This window comes from Carassius auratus, unplaced genomic scaffold (genome assembly GCF_003368295.1).
Source record: "Carassius auratus strain Wakin unplaced genomic scaffold, ASM336829v1 scaf_tig00008769, whole genome shotgun sequence".
NCBI lineage: Eukaryota > Metazoa > Chordata > Actinopteri > Cypriniformes > Cyprinidae > Carassius > Carassius auratus.
In genome coordinates, this window is record NW_020523975.1 from 62,697 (window position 1) to 82,717 (window position 20,021).

Genomic DNA, 20,021 nt, shown 5'->3' on the forward strand with positions numbered 1-20,021 from the left:
TTATTTATTTTTATCCAAATTTAGCCCAAAAACAAATGTAGATGGGCTTTAGTCCAAATTTAGAAGAAAAAAAACTTTTATTTCGCACCACAAAGCCATTAACATAAACTAGTGAAGAAATATATTAGACATCATGTCTGAAGCACTGTTAAATATATTGAAATATATTTTGAAAACACTTGATGGTCACGCGCTGAACTGCAGCTGAGGAAGTCACCATGGAAACGGGGCGCAGCTCAACCGTCAAGCAGCTGAACGGATGCTGTCTCTCATGGTTGTTTTCACTAATTTCAGGTAAGTTTAATCCCTAAATTACACAAATATTACATAAAAGTGTCCCTGAAACTTTATTTAATGTAAATGACACGCTTTCGTTGAGAATGTACTTTCAGAGAAATGGTCAGTGTCTTCTGAAAAAGTCCGTTAGCATCTCAACTGTAATGCTAACTACAAGAGGTAACTTTATATGCATTTTTCACAATATATTTCGCCTACATCAGCATGAATCTGTAATTTATTTTATACATGTATGTGTTTATATAATATTTTCATAATATGTTTGTGTGTGTGTGTGTGTTTGTTTGCCTGTTAGTTATTTTGATATCCACACTGTAAGAGTATTACTCGGTTAGTAAACCTAAAACTTTAAATTCTGTTATTATTCTTTTAATTTTTTTGTATAATCTGTAAATTAATTTTCTTTTCTGCATTTCACCTCTGCTATAGTTTATTTATAATTTATATGTTCTAGATTCTTCCATGCTGATGGCCGTGCGTGTATCCAGCTGAAGAACATTTTTAGACATTATGAAACATAACTAGTAAATAAGTTTAAGGGTCAGATTTATCATGTATTTACATTTACATTTATTCATTTAGCAGACGCTTTTATCCAAAGCGACTTACAGATAAAGACAGTGGAAGCAATCAAAAACAACAAAAAGAGCAATGATATATAAGTGCTATAACAAGTCTCAGTTAGGTTAACACAGTACACGTAGCATGGGATTTTAACTAATATAATAAATTTAAAAAAAAACAGGTAGAATAAAAAATAAAAGAATAGAGCAAGCTAGTTAGAGGTCTTTACTAGAGCTGCACGATTAATCGTTAAAAGATCGCGATCTCGATTCAGACACCCTCTCAATCTCATTTCTAAAAGACAACGATTCCCCGAGTCTGTTAAACCTTTGACAAAGTCTTACCGGATCATTCAAATCCGTGCGCGCACTGCCGCTGACACAGAGAGAGCTCTTACCATGTTTGGTTAAGAAACATCTTCACAAACAGTCTTTTCAACTACACAGTATTATATCTGTCTTACAGTCATTTATATTATCACAAAAATACTGGGATAAAGTTTATAGTTTAAATATAAACATTGATGTCTATATGGCAGCGATCAAAATATAACAAATCCCCTTTTGAAAGTACTGCGCTTTAAATAACGTTTGTGTCGATTGCATTGTTTCACCAATAGGTGGCGACAAGTGTCTTAATTTATTTGTCAATGAATAAATTTTTCATTCAAGAGAATCGTTCAAAAACGCTGATTCATCCAGAAATGAAACAAGTGTAGTAGGTTTATGAGTGAGTCGTTGAATCAGTGATCTAAACAACTTTTTCATCATTCTAATATTAAAAAAACTGGGGTTTTAAATATATTATATATACACTACCAGTCAAAAGTTTTTGAACCATAAGATGTGTAATGTTTTTTTAAAGTCTCTTCTGCTCACCAAACTATATTTATCTCATCCAAAGTACAGCAAAAACAGTAAAGTTTTGAAATATTTACCATTTAAAATAACTGCTTTCACTTGAATGTATTTTAAAATGTAATTTATATCTGTGGTGTGCAGCTGTATTTTCAGCATCATTACTCCAGTCTTCAGTGTCACATGATCTTCAGAAATCATTCTAATATGCTGTTTTGCCGTTCAAAAAAAAACATTATTATTATTATTATTATGTTGAAAACAGATGAGTAGATTTTTTTCAGGTTTCTTTGATAGAAAGTTCAGAAGAACAATAATTGTGTGTAATAGAAATATTTTGTTATAAATGTCTTTGTCACACTTGATCAATTTAAAGAATCCTTGCAAAATAAAATAATTAATTTATATACTTGTGATAATGATAATGTTAATAGTAATAATAATAATAAAGAATCGTAGGAGAATCGTGATCTCTATATGAGATCAAAAAATCGTGATTCTCAATTTATCCAGAATCGTGCAGCCCTAGTCTTTACACATACACACACACACACAATTGCATAGTAAATGAAAAGAAAATATAATACAAAAAGATTAGAAAGGTAGTTAGATTTTATTTTATTTTTTTTAAGAATATAATTAGAATAGTGAGTGTTAAAATTAGAGGGTCAAATAAAGATGGAAGAGAAATAGAAAATATTATTTAAAAATGTATTTAAAATAAATATTTTATGCTCACCACTAATGGGGTAAATAATAGTTCATCATTGATAGATCTTTTCTATTTCAGAGACTGAAAATAATTGATAAACCACAAGGTAATTGTAACTTTGAGGAATAATAGGAAAAGAAAATGCATGTGTGACTTAATATTGCTTCTTATTTTTCAGTGTGTTGAAAGTTCTTTCTTGTCATCTTTGTGCATTTTCAGATGTTATGCATATTTATGGATCAAATTATTTAACCTTGTTTAACTTTTTAACATTATAATATTGGTAGTCTTCTCTTTTTTCAGAGTTTAGCTCCGACCCCAGTTAAGCAGACCTGAGCAGCTGATCAAGGATCAGCAGAAACTCTGCAGAACGCTGGTCCTCCAGCCCAGGACTGGACACCAGATGTGTAAGTCATTCTGTCTCTTTATAGTGCATGTTCAGAACATATTGCTGGAGATATCAACATTGTCTCTCAAGGTCCACTTACATGCAGAGTTTTACACCAACCTAGTGCAGCGCACATGAACACATTAATCAAGGTCCTCAGTCTTACTAACTATAAGTCACAAACAGGTGAGTGTGATCAGGTGTGGATGTAAACTCTGGGTGTGAATCACTCAGGTCTGTTGCTCAGTAGTCAGTGGTGAAAGGTTGCCTCAATCACAATTTTCTTTTTACGGTGCACTGGTAATTCACTATAAGATTACATGTAATAGACTTTAAAACACAAACCAATAATATATTTCAGCATAAACATATCACTAGACAGGTAATGTCTAATCTAGTAAACATTTCCAATTAATTTATTAATTAAATCTTGCACATTATCATAATGTGCTGTAAATAGCATTAAAAGAAAGATATCAGTTTTATTGTTGTGCATTAATGTCAGTAGTGATGTTGTACAATGAGGACAGAAATAGCCACCAGTGTATAGTGAGCCACAGTGCTTACCAGTACCTACATTTATGTACACAATATATTCACAACTTGGAAAACTGTGAAGCTGATTGAGACGTAAACTCTGCATGACAGTGGACCTTAAGCCAAGCATAGGTCTCTGCAGGAAAGTAATGGGAGTTACCAGATCAGGGTGTTTTTAGACCATGATAACTGATTGGCTGACGAAGTGACGGTAGGTTTATGGGTGGGGGTTAGGTAAGGGGGATCATTTTGATTGCATGATTTAGAAACACCCAGCAGTTTGAATACACACACTAAGTCATAAACATCCACTTTTACTCTGCAGAAACCCAAGTCTCACCTTAAGGGCCAGAGTTGACAACCCCTGACATACTGATTAGTTAATAATCCTTCATGAAGAACGAGTACACTTTAATTTGTACATTTTGGACAACCATTGTTTTTCTATTATTAATTTACATTTTAGTTACTGTTTTCTTTCTCACTTTAGATGCTGGAGAAAAAATAGTGAGGATAAAGCATTCAAAGTGGAAACATCTGCCGTGGCTCATTAATCCAGAATTGGAATGGAGGAAGGAGCAGAAGAAGAAGCAGCAGATCAGAGATCAGGCAGAGATCTACTGGTGTCCCTGTGGGAACCCCATTTACCTACTGTGTTTTTTAAACCAAAGATTTCCCTCACTTATCTTCATATTGTTCCAAGCCAGACTTTTGGTCAACTTTGAAACATAAATGCAGAACTTTTTAATGAAATCTGAGAATTCTTTTAAATATAAAATAACGCATTCACACATGCACCATGATGCATCAGTGTTGCATTGGCATGAGAGCTGGCGCTTTTGGTGCTTTTGTGAAAATCCATTGGGGATTCATAATTTCTGAATAGATAATTTTTGCTGTTGTTGTTGTTTTGCGTACACAAGGAATCTGTTAAAAACATATCTTAATTTGTGTTCTGCAACATGGTTTGGGGCAACATGAGGGTAAGTAATTAATGACAGAATTTACATTTTGGTTGTTCTAAAGTTATAATTGGTCATAGTTTATTGTCTTGAAAAATTATATTAATACAGAAAGATGGATTAATTTGATAAGTTTATAGTAAAGACTTTTAAATTGATAAAAAAAAAATCTAAATAAATACTACTCTTTTGCAAGGTCTATTAAAAAAATACTGACAAATGTAATGGTTTCCACAAAAACATTGATAATAATCAGAAATGTTTCTTGAGCAGCAAATCAGTATATTATAATGATTTCTGAAGATCATGTAACACTGAAGACTGGAGTAATTGTGTTAAAAATTTCAGTTTACAGGCATAAATTACATTCTACAATGCATCCACATAGAAAACAATTATTTCTGTTATATTTCACAATACTGCTGTTTTTACGGTCTGTTTAATCAAAGGAAGCTTAAGATGTGATCAAAATTTTACATGAAAGATGTAATGTGTCAATAAATGTGTCAATATACTTTGAATTGTCTTATTTTCACTAATTAGGAATATGATAAATAATTCATGGTTGTAATTAGGTCTGGAAAAGACGTCTTTTCACATTTCACTTTTCAACCACATTTAAACGTAATTTGGACGTCTATTTATAGACGTCTTTTTGACTACCTGAAAAAGACGTCGTTTCACCTTTCACTTTTCAACCACATTTAAACGTAATTTGGACGTCTATTTATAGACGTCTTTTTGACGACATGAAAAAGACGTCGTTTCACCTTTCACTTTTCAACTAAATTTTAACGTTGTTTAGACGACTGCCAATGACGTCTTTTCGACGTCTTTTCAACGAGTTTTTGCTGGGTGGGTAGGTGTGCACTATAGCATATTAAAATGCGCAAAAAGTTTTTTACTCGTCTGGACATCGCTAAGACTTCAGCACATTAGCGCAAATATATGCTATGATATTAAAAAGTTGATTCGGTTATCCTATAATTGGTCTATTCTGTGCTACACTATAGCGCTATAGCAGATGCGGCTTTAACATAACACAGACTGGTGCGCAAATAACAGCCTGTAACTGCTATCTACCAAGCAAACAGCATTTCACTTGCACGTTTAAGTAATAGACAGTAAATTAGAATAAACGCATAAAAATAGATGTACATAATAAACACATAGACACATAAAACTTACGTGAGGTAGCTGGTCAGATAAATCTCCGTTGACAGCTTGGTTTGATGATATTTTTTATTATTTTTTGGCGCTTCTGACTGAAGTCCGTAGTACGGATGTGGACCGTATCTGCAAGACGACAGTCAAGCGAGACCCAACGTTCACTTGGCACTTTTGGCGCTGTCGCAAAACAGACCTAAAACGGAGCTCAAACGGACCTGTGCTGTAACGGACCTTATAGCATCACAAAATGTTGCTGTGTAGTTTTTAAACACTGATAATATTGCTCAGCTTAAAGACAATGCATTTATCTCATGCTCTAGATAAAAAAAAAAAAAAATTAAAAAAATAATGCAGACAGCTTGAAAATGTTTATTCCACGGAGTTCTTCACACAGTTTGAGATAAGTATTTCGGATGTGGTCCACATCAGGTAACGTTAGTCTCTGACAGTCTATGGTCAAAACAGTGTTGGCTCAAATCCGTTTTGCAGATATGGGCCAGAGCAGTTTTTAACCCTTTTTTAAATGCATTCGGCTCAGATATGTTTCACAGATTCGGGCCACACCAGTGTAGCCTATGTGAAAACAGTATCGGCTCAGATTCATATTGCAGATCTGGACCAAATCAGTATCAGACACAGCTAATGTCTTTCGGTTACCTATGGGAAAAGTGATCTGGGCCAGATCTGTAAAATGATATAAATACTGAACAGATGACAGTTAGAATGTTTAATCTGAAACCTCTATCTGGCACGGATCTGGTTCACAATCAGAAAACGTCTCTAAGATAGAAACGGAGGCAAGGGGCTTAAAACGGATCCGGGCCAAATGTAATTGCTATCTGGGCGGGGTCTTCGCCCACCGCGCGCACAGCCTGACTCCCCTTTGAGTGACATCCCCAGCAGTGCGTTTTCCTGAGGTAAATTACTTTTTACTTAATCAGTTTGGTTAAATTACTTTTTTTAAATTATGGGCCGACAATAAAAGTAAATGACATTTAAAACTACGAAGAAAGAAAGTAATATTTAATTATAATAAGTAATTATAATAAACAGTTTGAGGGAACAGTTCGTTTTTTTCTGAGGATTATAACTAACGTTACTAAAATAAATAGCAGGCGTTTCACTCATGAAACCCATTAAATTGTAATAAAAATTGGGCTGTCTTTTTCGGTAAATGGATCACATCTGACACGGAGAACGATTTTCCGTCTTTTTATATCTACAGTCCGCTCATCGGAACCGTAAAGACCGTTAAATGCCGTTACATCTGTGTGACGTCATGGCTAATGGAGCCAATCCGCTCCGTTTGATAGACGCTCTTTTGTTTCATAGTTATCTGCAGTGTTTCCGATTCATAACTAGAGTGTGGCGGATCGCCACAGTTCCAAAATAAATGTTAACATTACAAAATGTTTACATTACTTAAAGAGACCAATTATACAATTATTCTTAATACTATTGTTATTACTCATATTTGTATGTTAAGTAAGTTAGTGCATTGTCACAGGTTTGACTGCGAGCGCGTGAGCTCCCGCCCTCTCACACACTGAGCCTGCGCGTGCACCGAGAAACATAAGAGACTCATAAGCCTTTACACCTTTATGAACTCGGGCATCCCTCATTTTGTAACAACAACAATTAAAATGGAACATAATAATCATAATCATAATAATATTATTCTCGAGAATGAAAATGCATTTTACTGTGACTTATTTGTTAGTAGGCTGTAACAAATGTATCTCGAATACATTGCTTTGCATTCATCTCATCTTGTGTTATCAGATGATTATATACACATTCAGAGCCTTTATTAACTTTGAGAATTTATAAAATAATTATTCACTTCTCTCTTTTCCAGTGTCGATTGCCGTCTGATTGTTGTAAGTGAAAATAGCAGTAAACCTGCATCTCTGATTTGACAGTTTCATCATAAAATAGAAATTTACTAATAGTCACTGATGAAACTAAAAACATTTTCATTTGTACAGACACATTTCACTCATATTCATTACTCTTTTTTCTTTTCTCTCCTTTGTTTGTGTCTACAGCAGCTATACACACCCCAAAGGCTCTTTTAAGAGCCACATCACCAAGAGCATCTTTGGCTTTGTAAGGATATACTTTGACTGACTATCAGATCCCAATCAGTATTTGAGTTTAGATCAGTTAAATCAACATCAGGCAGCATGTTAGTAATGTCTTAAAATACATTAAAGGAATAGTTCTTAAAAAAAAAAAAAAAAAAAGATCTTTGATCTGCCAGTTTTCATAGTAATACTCTAAAAAAATATTATTTTACTACTCTGTTCATCAATACAGACCCATAAATAATTCATAAGTATGTTTTCAATATCTCACTCATAATCAGTAAGGTTTCTTACTTTTCTTTCTTCTGCTTGTGTGTTAGTGACACCAACATACAACCCATAGGCTCTTTTCAGAGCCACATCGCCCAGCATCCTTGGCTTTGTAAGTATGTTTCTACTGACTGTCAGACACTTTTAATTATTTGGGTATAGATCAATTAAAGTTATATTGTGCAGCAAACCAGAGCCATCAGTGTCTTTTAATAAACAAATTAAAGAGGTTGTTTTTCTAAAGGACAGTCTAGCACCCTGCATTTATGACTAGTGTTGTCAAAAGTAGTAGTATTTGAAACAATACAATATCATTCTGCATTTCTGATTTAGCATGTTCATAATATACCGTTTAGTCAATAATAATTAATGAAAATAATACATATTCATATGTAGACATTTGCAATATCTCATTCATATTCACTCAGGTTTCCTATTTTTCTTCCTTTGTGTCAACAGCTCCTACATACACCCCAAGGCTCTTTTCAGAGCCACTCGCCCAGCATCATTTAGCATTGTAAGTACGTATTTTAACTGTCAGACAATTTCTAAATATTTTGGTGTATATCAAATTAAAGCTACATTCTGCAGCAAGTCTGAGTCATTGGTGTCTTAAAGACATGAGAAGGGATGTTCTTCTAAAATACAATGTAGTATCCTGCATTTATGATTGGCCGTGCTCATTTTAGTGAACAATGACTACTGTAAATTGCATACATTTTTGATCCATACAGATGTTTACAATCTCACTCATAATCAGTAAGGTTTCCTACTTTTCCTTCTTCTGCTCGTGTCAGCGGCTCCAACATACAACCCAAAGGCTCCTTCCAGAGCCACAGTACAGAGTGTGTCGTTGGTTTTATCTAGTTTTAGATCAATTAAACCTTATTGTGCAGCAAGTCTGAGTCAGTGTCTAAAGACATTAAATTTATGATCCTGTTCTATCAATTTAAATGTAACACGTTCATAATGAGTTGATTTGTAAATATTGTTATGTTTTCTTTAAAGACTATAGTTATTAATCTCTTAAGCTACTTTAAAGACTTAAGTTATTTAGTTAAAAGTTATTTAGCACATCTCTATCAATACAGATTTATGCAATATTGTCTCCCCTTTTGCTTGTCTTTAAACAGACCATTGGCATCCAATGTTCTAAGCTGTTTTTTTAACCATCAGGCACATTCTTAGTGTTTGATTTTGGATTCATCTTTGATACTCATGTTGATTCATAGCGTAATTCAACAAAGCACATCCAGTAATTGTTAATATGCTCTATCCTTGTGTAATGTAATGTCTACCATTGTGAGTAATATATTACTATGCTTTCTTTGATTTATTAGATCTTGTGTCACCCTCCACTGCTGCCTCCACAGAGTACGTCTAATGAGGAGATGACGAGTCGGGATTGCAACTTCATTCTTGTGACACAGATTCAGAAAACACTAGTTTATTAGTAAAGAATTAAAATATCTTCTTCTTAAGCCTATTATTTGAATGCAGAACTGTTCAGCAGTGCTGCTGCAGGACACCAAACACGTCGAGCCACTCTTTACAGTCGTGGCATCACGGTCTCGCGTTGTTGTCTAAAATATAAAAGTAAGAAGAAGTCTAAACAGACTGGAGGCTCGGCCCACATCTGAACAATCGAAGCCCGGCTCGAGGGGGTAAAAAAGCCAAAAATCTATGGTAGCTGTCATGTAGGCTTTCCACTCATAACTTCATGAAAAAAGCATAGGCTATATCATAAAAAAGACACGTCACTATTTGCAGATTAAAAAGTCGAAACTCACCATAAAACATCATTTAGATCTTAATATATATTTCATAAAGCTATAGCACATAGACAAAAATTAGGTAATGTATCTTAGTATAAAAAAAAAAAACGCTTTACCTCTTAACTTCACCAAACATGCATAGATCCTTTGATCAGATCGAAAGATTTCGTTCATAGAGCTGTGACACATGAAAGCAGACTGGCGCACTGAGGCTGCAAAGAAAAACAGCTTGATACTTCACGTTTCGTTTTCATTCATAGCTTCAAGAATCATGCATAGATCATTATTTTCAGAAAATTATCCCAATTAAAATGAGCCCAGATATACTGTAATCCATGGATGAGATCCAAATATATTGCTCACATTGCTATAACATATAAAACCCAACAGGCACAGCACAACAAATAACTTTAGTTTCACTTTGCGCTTTTATTAATAACTTCATGAAACATTCATAGATCTTGCAAAATCATAAGTCATTTTTTTTCTTCAGAAAATTCTCCAGATTAAAAGGAGCTCAAATTCATCGTAATTTATTATCACACACATGAAACCATTCAATTGAGACAAAAACATAGGTTACGTTTCCATTCATAACTTCACGAAACATGCATAGCTCATGGAAAATTTAAAATTCACTTGATTAAAATGAGCCCAATTATACAATAATCTGTCATTTAGATTTGAAGATATTCTTCATCGAATTATTAAAAAAATAAAAAACCTCCAAATGCGCACATGCTGCAATATTCTCATGGTTTTACCTTTATAACTTCATGAAACATGCTCTGATTGTGAAAAATAGCATATCATTTTCAAGATTCAAGATTGAAATGAGTTCAAAATCAAAACAATCCATTACGACCTTTCATATGTAAATAATACCTAGACCCATGAATCAGTTGGAGAGCTCTATTAAACATTTGACAGAACATAGTGTTACAACCCCTTGGATCAAGGAGTAGCAACATGAATGGAGAGTCCATACAACACAATCAAATTTGCACAAATATGTATTTTAATCAGAAAACAAACATAACTACATTTAGGTAAAACAATAAAAATATAAAGATACAAAAACACAACATCAAGCCTTGGAATGGAAAGCGTGAGAAAATCCGCCTGACCACCAAACAGCAAGACCAGCAGAGACCAAGCCCCAATCTCCTTCCCTCCAGAGGGTAAGAAAGCCAGCATCTTATAAGCAGCATGGTTAATCACAATCAATTTTCCACACCTGCATCACAGCACTTAACCTAAAGACACAAAAAGTGTTACCCCATGACACCTGCTGGACAAAATAAAATACTACAGCCCTTTGGATCCTCACAGTAGAATCAGACTGTAACTTTTGACTCTTCTTGCTATAATCGTGGAGTTATGAGTTGGTATTTTTGTGTATGGCACTCAGAAAGCAACAGTATTTAAATAGTATACTTCACCGAGTCAAGAGCTAAACAAAAACTCCTGTTTCATTACAAAATACTGTAACTTTTATAAACTTTATACTATCACCACAACATTTTAATTAATATTTATTAAAAAAAAAAAAAATCATAAAACTGCAATTTGAATATATTTTTCTATAGGCTATACAAAAAAAAAGGACAAAATAATAAGGCTGAATAAGCTGATCTATAGCATGTTAAATGTGGTTGCCTGTCTATGAATGGTAAACCCCTCTAAGCTCACAGAAGTGGTTTGACCCAAGTCCTCAGCAGCCAATGACATTGACCCATTCAAACTGATTTTTAACGCGTACTTCACGTGTATTTAACGTGTATTTAACACGTGAAATACACATTAAATACGTGTTGATTTTTCACGCGTAAACAACAAGTATTTAACGCGTTAAATATGTGTTGTTTACGTGTGAAATACACGTATTTAACGTGTTGTTGACGCGTTAAAATTCACGTGTATTTGACCCTCATGGCCTTCCATATGCACCGCATCAAGTTAAAAACATCTCAAATTTTCAGAGAGCCACAAGCGCACTGCAGGTCATGTGACAAGAACTAACCAATCTGCTCCATCCTTTCCCGTAACAACTAGTGATGGGCATTTCGGCTCTTTTTCGTGAGCCGGCTCGTTTGACTCAGCTCACTGAAAAGAGCCGGCTCTTTTGCCTCACAAACAGCTCTTTAAAAAAAAATAATGTTTTGACTATGATAGGTGCGAAAACAATTCTAATTAAATTAATAAATGAAATCATACTCACAATTTCTCACAATTTATTTAAAAATTCATTGATTTGTTATGAAAAAGGAATACTATTAAACAACTTTTGAATGTATAGAAACAACAACATTACAAAACAAATACAATCTAAATCTGAACAACATAATAGAACCCATATTAAAGAAAAATAAATAACTGAAAGGATTAAAATGGTCCCTCTTTTTTGTTATTTTTACAGCTGTTTTTACAATGTTTACAGCTGTTACTGGGGAAACCCAGGAGGGCAGGGTTTCATATTTTTTTGAAGCACCCCTGGGCGGTGCCATTGGCTAGCGGACCCCCACCTGCTGTCATTATGTCTCATCGGCAGAAACAGCAATCAGTCTGATCAGAACGGGATTGGTTCATACGCTAGCGTGCTCTGACCATCCAGCAGTTTAAGAAGACACAGCACGATGGCACTCCTAACTCTCCGTCCCTAAAATGTCTGAGTACCGCTGTCCTATTTCGGCTTGTATATAGATCAACCGCCAGCCCGCCTTCATTCTCTCCTACCCTCTTTTTAATCCTTCTCACCCCAGTCTCTGGATACACAGATCACACCCTGGTGTTCCTTGTTCCCCAATCAGTCTCATTACGTAATTGTCAGTATGGATTTAAGTCTCATTAATTGGTTGTCAATACGATATTCCAAACACAACATCACACTATAAAAACAGACCTAAGCCATAGCCTTTAAAATGACTTAAAATGCATTATATACAAAAACAATGAGGCAATAATGATTGGTTAATAATAACACTGTTATTATTTATACAACAGTATAAATATAATATAAGCAGTCCAAAACAAGAAACAATACAAAAACCAGGAAACACGAAAATACCGGGTGACATTGACCAAGGACTCCTTACCAAAGACAGAACAAACAGGGTATATATAAACAGGTGCAAACAATGTGAGTGGGAACAGCTATGTGCAATGAACAGTGATGAATCCAGATAAAGGCTTGTGTGAAATGAGTACTGAAGTGGGGTGATGATATGGTGAACTGAGACCCCTAATGGACACCCAGGGATACACAAACCAGACACTGTGACAGTACAGCCCTGAACTCAACACTCCGGGACCTTTTATAGCCCTTGCATGCAATTTACATATGATCCCCCTTGCATTACTCAATATTTGGTAATCACATATATCCCTACACACACACATAGTACATGATCTTTATCACCGTTTAAACAGAGTATCACAAGTTCAAGTTGTAAAAAAAAATAGCAGGGGTTGGTCAACCACACATCAATACAAAATCATTTATAGCTTTTCACAAGCATAGCTATTTGGCCTGACCTGTGTTAACCACGCAGGTCACACCTACATGTTGGTATAGCAAAACAGCATAGCTGGGTAGATGTTCCATTTTGCAACCAAATGCATTACCTTCCTTTTTCCATCTTCTGCACAGCATAGCATATAACATCTTCTTATCACAAAAATATCACATATAGCTAAGGGTTAGGTGTGAGCAAAAACATACATTTAAAACTTTTATCTTCTTTTAGCTGGAGTCATAAGTTGCAATGACTCTAAATCATCTGTTAAAGTTTGCAGCTCAAGACTGATCCTAGTATAGTCAGCCATCTCTTTCATCAACTTCATTATTCTTTTATTCAAAGTTTCCTGTGTCTGCATCAATTTTATCACAGTTCTCAATTTGAAGTCCATATGGTGTTGATGTTCCAGGTTTCTTCTTTGTTCGGCGACACTTCTCCACTTTCACTTGTTTTTTTGGGCTTTTCTGCTTTCTTCCACTTGTAGCCCTTGAATGATGAGATCACCAAAGTCAACATTTATGTTTCCTGCTTCACAATTCTCTATAGAACCCGGCCTCCTTGTCAGGTTCCCTGCATCACTGTAAGCAGTTTACTTAGATCACTCAGAATCTAAAGCTCTTTACACCAAATGCCTTTGCTTTGCATAGAATATTGCTGAGTTCAAAACAGGATATATCACCCTCAGAAGGGTATTCAGAGTGAAAACAATCATGCCTGCCATATTGAAGGGTTGTTACAAATCGAAAGCCTTAAAACTTGCCACTTCAAAGGGCCTTTCGGGATGAAGGATTTTGAAGGGTACAAATGATGGACACTTTGGCCCCCATGATGCTTTGCGCTGATTCTTTCCATGATGACGGTGCCTCCAAATGGGCACAGGATGATGACACAGAAGGGCACTTCAAGAAGCAGTTGTTTGGTGCCCTACAACCTTCAACCCTTAGATGTAAACCCTTTAAAGGGATTAGAACAGAAATGACTGCTGGAACTCTAGTTTATAGTGAATAACTGCTTTTTAGAGATTGTGCGAGAGCTGAAGTGCTTATTTAAGAGTTTGGATCCTCCAAATGGTCACCATGTTCAATCTGCCCCCATAACTTGAGTGAAAAGACCTCTCCTGCCAAGAGCATTGAACCATGCCAGTCAGAGCAGACCCCATGCTGCTGGAGGAGAGGACAGAGTTACTCTCCCAGTTATTTAAGACAGTTTGGGAGGTCTCGCAAGTGGTTAGGAAGGGGCTCATGATGGTGCTGAGGAGACAGAGACGACTTTCAGGAGAGGAAGAGTCTTGAAATACTTGACAATGAACAATAATCAAATTGTTATATTTTTATCAGTTGCAATGAGCAAAGAATATTTAAATTTCAAAAGAACAAAATACATTTCTTCAGTCTAAAATCAACTCTTAAGACTGACACTTAAGATTCAGTCCTATACTTTGCTTAAATAACCAATGAGATGCTCGATAACTCACTTTTAAGGACAGCTTTGAGCCAAGAATTTTTATTTTACACTTCAGTCAAATTTTAGCAGAATTCTTGAGAGTAATTCCCAGAGGCTTGATAAATATGGGCCCTGGTCTCTGAAATGGAAAGTCTGCTTCAGAATTTCATTAAATTGAACACTGTATCACAGCAATTATAACATTTGCAATCTACTTTATAGAAAAGATCATATTTATTCTGCACAAAACCGTGTTTGGGATAAGCTGAAAAAATATTTTGTTAACTTAAAAGTAGGGGTGCTCCGATCACGATCGGCCGATCGTTAATGCGCATCTCGTCAGTAAAGCCGGTTCTCTAATCAGCTGTTAATTCCATCAGGTGCGTGATTTCACATAGAGCCGCTGTTACTACACAGAGCCGTTGTTAATAGAGAAGATGCGCCAAAAAACCCTGAAAATGAAGTGGATTTGCGCATCTTCTCTATTAACAACGGCTCTGTGTAGTAACTATGTGAAATCTAGGGATGTTCCGGTACTAGTCTGGACAAATTCCAAATGGAAGTGATCATCCCTATCCCCTTGAAGTGAGGACTTTGGAGTGAGTGGGGCATGTGCGTGCCATTAAGTAGTCGTTAGGAAAGCACTTTGCTAAAGGAGCGACAAAATGTCCTCATTATCTTCAGCTGGGATGTTCCTGTGACAGCGCAGCATGTGTCCGTCAGCAGATGTCGCTGTTTTACTTTTATAAAGTTGTTTTAGAAACACACGGTTATAACAGCCAGAGAAAAGACAAAGACAGAAATCAAGGGTCAAGAGCTCAACTAAAGCAAACACTGATCTCTAACATGGTTACTTCAAATGAAACAATAAATCAACATCTAAACCTTAGTTAATTCTCAATAAGATCTTCTGTAGACGTCTGACAGAAATAAAGTCAGTCTGGTTATTAATAAGTGGAGCTGCTGATGCTGTTTGTGGGGTTGTTTAATCAGATCTTGAGAGATTTCATGTATTTTATTTCAGTTGATTTCATCTAAGGCTGTGTCTGAAGTCAGTTGTAGTAGTTCTTGTGTTTCTCTTTTCTTCAGTGATTCTGTTTGTTAACAGCAGCTGTTCATCACTAATTCTCAATCAGCACTTAGTTAATCACTTAATTACTTGAATGCAAAGTCTTAAAACTTACATGGTTTAAATCAAGGCAATCTGTTTACTCCAACGGTTTGAGTTAAGTTATATGTCGGGTTTTACAGTGTATATAATATATAAAAACGAATATATTTAAAACTTTTTAAAACATTAAATGTATATTGTTTTTATGTCGATGTCCATCAGTGAATCTGCTGTCACGGGAACATCCCAGCTGAAGATAATGAGGACATTTTGTCGCTCCTTTTGCAAAGTTCATTCCTAACGACTAGTTAATGGCACGCACATGCACTACTCACTCCAAAGTCCCCGCTCCAAGGGGATAAGGATGATCACTTCCAAATTTAATTAGCCCGGGTACCGTTTGGTACCGGTACTAGTACCGGAACATCCCTAGTGAAATCACGCACCTGATGGAATTAACAGCTGATTAGAGAACCGGCTTTACTGACGAGATGCGCATAACGATCGGCCGATCGTGATCGGAGCACCCCTACTTAAAAGGCGTTCACTGTACGGATTATTGCAATATACAAAACACTTTATTCACAAAATGGTATATTCATGCAACAATTAGTGTTATTACATTTATAATTAAGTTAATACAAAAAAAAATTCTGGGCAGCAGTTATTTAGTTTGAGACGGTCAACATTTTTTTAAAGCATGTTGTAGAGGAAAAAGCAGTTATTGTTTAGACAGGACAGACATATGAGAGAAACACGCTGATTGCATTAGCAATGATAACAGGTCCCGGGTGAACATTTTCAGTGAGATAGTGACAGGAAGTCATCTGCCAGATATCGAAGTAGATTACTCCATCAATATCTCTGAACATCTCTTTCATCACTATGTTCTCTTGCAGTGCATACCAGTCACTTTGAAAAATATTCTGTAACAACAAAGATCAGTAACAAAAGATACTGTCAGACATGGAATAAGGTCATTGTCTGTCCTCACAGTTTTAATTATTTATTTATTTTATTCCTCAAATGCAAGTTCATGTCCTAGTCCAAGTTTTTGGTAAAATAAACAGAGAGAGTAAGGGAGAGAGAGAGAGAGAGAGAGAGAGAGAGAGAGAGAGAGAGAGAGAGAGAGATCATATATATATATGTTTATTAACAATGTAATCGCCAGTATCTCATCCAGTAAGTGATTTTACATGTATTCCAAAATAATAACTCAAGGCATTAGCAATATAAAAAATATATTTTATTTGAGAACTCACTCAGATATTCTTTTAAATAGTTAACTTTTAACTATTTTAGAATTTTTTTAATTGAGGTAAATATTGGTGACATAAATGGAGATTTACTTTAAATTTCACAAAGCTGATTGCTTTATAAAAACTCCCAAAGATCATGTTTTCAAGCAATTACAAGTTTTATCAATATAACAAAGTGTGTCAGTTGTTTACTTACTTACTTAACTAGTCTTCCCTTTAACGTCATTATACCATGATTCACGAAAGGGGAACACGCATGTACACAAGACAGGGGATTTATCGAATGAATCAGTCACAGCCAAACATAACTGTATCCATATCGAATCATATCACGATGGAGGCATTGCTTCCTCTCATGTGACTTTCCACATTCATTCCCAGTTACCCCCAACAAAACTCACCACATGCTTCAGGGGGTCTGTTAAAACTCACTGGGCTCAGGGGAGGCATGACAGAAAGCATTTATTTATTTATTGATAAATTAAACTATGGAATTTTATACTAAATCTAAATTATTGTTGTAAATTAGAATAAATTTGTTCCTAACACGCACCTATGAGCCCAGTATTTCTAGACTTTCAAAATGACACCAACAGAACAAATGCATCATATTTTCCAGTTGACTATAAATATTGTCGTTATAAAACAAGATGGAAAAGTATTTAAAGTGACTAAGCGTACCTTAATTCCTGCAGTGTTTCCAGACTTGATGACGATGGTGGTCTGTGGTGCACGACTCAGAAGAGCAACAACAGACTGACGGATTTTGGCCACTTCGTGAACATAAAATGTTATCGGGTGAAACACCAGGTGGGCAAAGAGTGTAAAGACAACGACTACATGAGGACCACCAGCTATATTATCAATATAATTGGAGATATAATGCAGGTTGGTCATAGGCATTACAGTAAATCGCAGAGGAACACCATGAGGCCTCCAGTGAATAATAACATTATTTTTCATCTCCACAGCCATTAGGGGTCCAGCTGCACGAGGAGTGTGGAGGTTCATTCTTTTTAAGCCTAATAAAGAGAAGCGAAAATTGAACAGCTTTACAAAGTTGCCTTTGGATATTATATACAGCAGTCCCAAGAAGTATGGGCACTTAATGGAAATTATCCTGTCACATCACTTACTCAAGCTCACCCAAACACATGTAAAATGTATTATTATGTTATTATAATATTATTAGTGGTGGGCATAGATACATTTTTTTTTATCTAGATTAATCTCACTGTAATCTTGAAATTAATCTAGATTAATCTAGATTAAAATGGCTCATTTGAATTCTGCCGAAGGCATTCAGAACAGTAGCGTAGCCACGGGTGTGCCAGGTTCTAAAAATAGATGCAGAATTATTTTTTATAGTCTTAATAAAAAAATTTTACTAAATGTGGGCTATTTTGGTTTACTTAGAATATATATATTTTTTTTGTTCGCGACTCGGTTGATTCAGATCGGCACTTCGGAGCCTGTTCGCGACTCGGTTGATTCAGATCGGCACTTCGGAGCATGTTCGCGACTCGATTGATTCAGATCGGGACTTCGTAGCATGTTTGAGATTTTTTTAAATTCAGATCTGGACATCGAAGCAGGAAGTGTTTGTCAAACAGTTAATTTGTGATAAATGAATATTTGGACTTGAGGCTTTTTTTTACCTGTCGATTCAGCATGTACATGGACCCACACAAAGGTGGACACACTCTAGACTTAATCATCAGTAGGGCTTTAAACTTTTCATCCATTGTTTAGAATATGTGTGTTTCTCAAGACAGGTGGTGCATTAGACCAGGGGCTCATCTCCTGTTTCCAAAATATGGTGTTATTTTATGGCGTTATTTCCCAGTCAAATGTCGAGAGCACATTATTGTTGCGCGAAAGTACATTAATGTAATGCGCAAATCTCTCTCCTCGAGCGCGGAATATAATGTGCGGAACGCTAATCTCTCTCTCTGAGATTTGCGCTTGTGCATTATATTAACCCTCTCAAGGCAGGCGTTGCAGATTTGCAACAGTAAAGTAACTAAAAACCTTATTACTCCAGATACATATTTTATGTATCTGGAGTACTAAAAACTTTACTTAAGGTTACTAAAGTTACTAAGTTACTAAAACTTAATTTGAGCCTGAAAGGGTTAATGTACTTTCGCGCTACAATAATGCGCTTTCGACATAGATGAAAGTCATCATAGATTGCTTAGTATAGACCCAGCTCCCAACCCAACTTTGAGAATAGATTAACGGCGATATTTTTTTTAGCGCCCGATAAGAGTCTCACGTTAACACAGCGCGTTAACGCCGATAACGGCCCACCACTAAATATTATATTATGTATTGAATTCATAATGTATTTCTTTTCTTGAACTAAAACCAATGTTATACATCCATGCTATCATTTTTTTTTTTTTTAAATTGAGAGACAGAAAAGTCATAACCCCCAAATCAAAGCCATTTATGTCGCTGATCAACTTGCCTGGCACTTTTCTTTCAAAAAACTCAAACCACTGCCTTGTGGTGGAGTCTCCTATCATGTAGACAATCTTATTTTGGAGACATTTCAACATTTGGGCAGAATCGAACTGTTGAGTGTTGCATACGAAAGACTTCCAGACATCTTTCAAATAGAACCCTGCAGGAACTGGTGTCTTCAATCCTGATCTGCATCTCTCTGTTGTGCCTAAAGCAAAGAAACATTCATCTGAAAGGACTCTGCACTAAATATTCTAATTCAGTCAATTCTCCCGTAACTAAATTTGATTTAAGATGATATCTGTTTGTGTGTGTTTTGACCATTTCATGTTTGGAAAAAAAAAATGCTAAGAGAATTTAAGTGAATTAAAGAAATCAAGCCATTCAGTTTACTGAAAGAGGATGAAAAAATCCATTGTTTCCTTTCTACTTCTATTTATTCCTTTCCAAACAGTAAATTAGTCAAAATGTACACAGACCATACAATGAAAAAATGGTGCCGTTAAATAACAGTAATGTACTGGCAGCAGGGGTGCCAGTAAAGTACTGTTAATTTACAGCTTTCAACCATTAATTTACCACTCTTATTTTTTTTACAGTAT

At 35.5% G+C, this 20,021-nt stretch overlaps 2 long non-coding RNA genes across 2 annotated transcripts; both read left to right on the top strand.

The window, feature by feature from the left end:
• The first annotated feature begins 261 nt into the window (after positions 1–261).
• On the top strand, positions 262–4,511 carry LOC113072302 (uncharacterized). The gene is made up of 5 exons (XR_003280275.1): positions 262–294; positions 393–456; positions 752–821; positions 2,734–2,837; positions 3,846–4,511. It is a non-coding gene; the product is annotated as an uncharacterized LOC113072302 (long non-coding RNA).
• A 3,323-nt stretch (positions 4,512–7,834) lies between these two features.
• LOC113072303 (uncharacterized) lies at positions 7,835–9,220 on the top strand. Its single transcript, XR_003280276.1, has 3 exons — positions 7,835–7,956; positions 8,304–8,361; positions 9,185–9,220. It is a non-coding gene; the product is annotated as an uncharacterized LOC113072303 (long non-coding RNA).
• Positions 9,221–20,021: the final 10,801 nt, after the last annotated feature.